Source organism: Penaeus monodon, chromosome 30 (genome assembly GCF_015228065.2).
Source record: "Penaeus monodon isolate SGIC_2016 chromosome 30, NSTDA_Pmon_1, whole genome shotgun sequence".
Lineage (NCBI taxonomy): Eukaryota > Metazoa > Arthropoda > Malacostraca > Decapoda > Penaeidae > Penaeus > Penaeus monodon.
Genome location: NC_051415.1, coordinates 4,469,426 through 4,470,171, shown reverse-complemented (window position 1 = coordinate 4,470,171; position 746 = coordinate 4,469,426).

Sequence of the window (746 nt, the reverse complement as noted above, 5' to 3'; positions counted from 1 at the left end):
TATGTGAATCTTCATGGATAAACTGGAATATTTTAAGCATTCGTGAGCATGAGGTTCCTGGTGTACTTGCTGATGCACACTGATTAAGGTCTTCCATGCGGCCACTCTAAATACACTTTGAACTGTTATGTATAATCTTGACATGTTATAGCATTGACAATTTCACTTTTTCATAATGTCAAAGGTGAGACGAAGGGTCACTAATGACTTTTAATTTATAGTTTCCACCTCATTATAAACAAAAAAATATAATAAGTCAGTCATATGTATGTGTATATATAGAGAGACATATTTAAAGTATTTAATTTTTTTTATGCATTTCTCATCTGTGTCACAAAGTGTCTAACAGCCACCTGTTGGTGTTGGTACATAACATAAAATAGTACTGGAAAAGGCAGTGTAATTATAATGAAAAAATAAAATAAAAATGACCATAAGCTTTAAAAAGTTTGTTGTTAGGTCAGAGATGTCTGTAAATATATTGCTCACAATCATGTAAGGGTTTTATTATCCTGTTATATTTTCAGTGACTCTGGCTCTTCAGTTTTTAAAGAATGAAGGGGAAAATTGTTTTGCTATGTAAGTCAATAATTATGAATTATGTTTTAGTCCAAAATGGAACTACCTGTAGGTCTCAAGAACAGTATAGAAGCATTAAATAGACAAGAAGTGAGATTTTTTTTTTTTTAAATATCCATATGTGATAACATGCAAATGTGTTTTAGTAAAATTTTACGCAAGGGTTT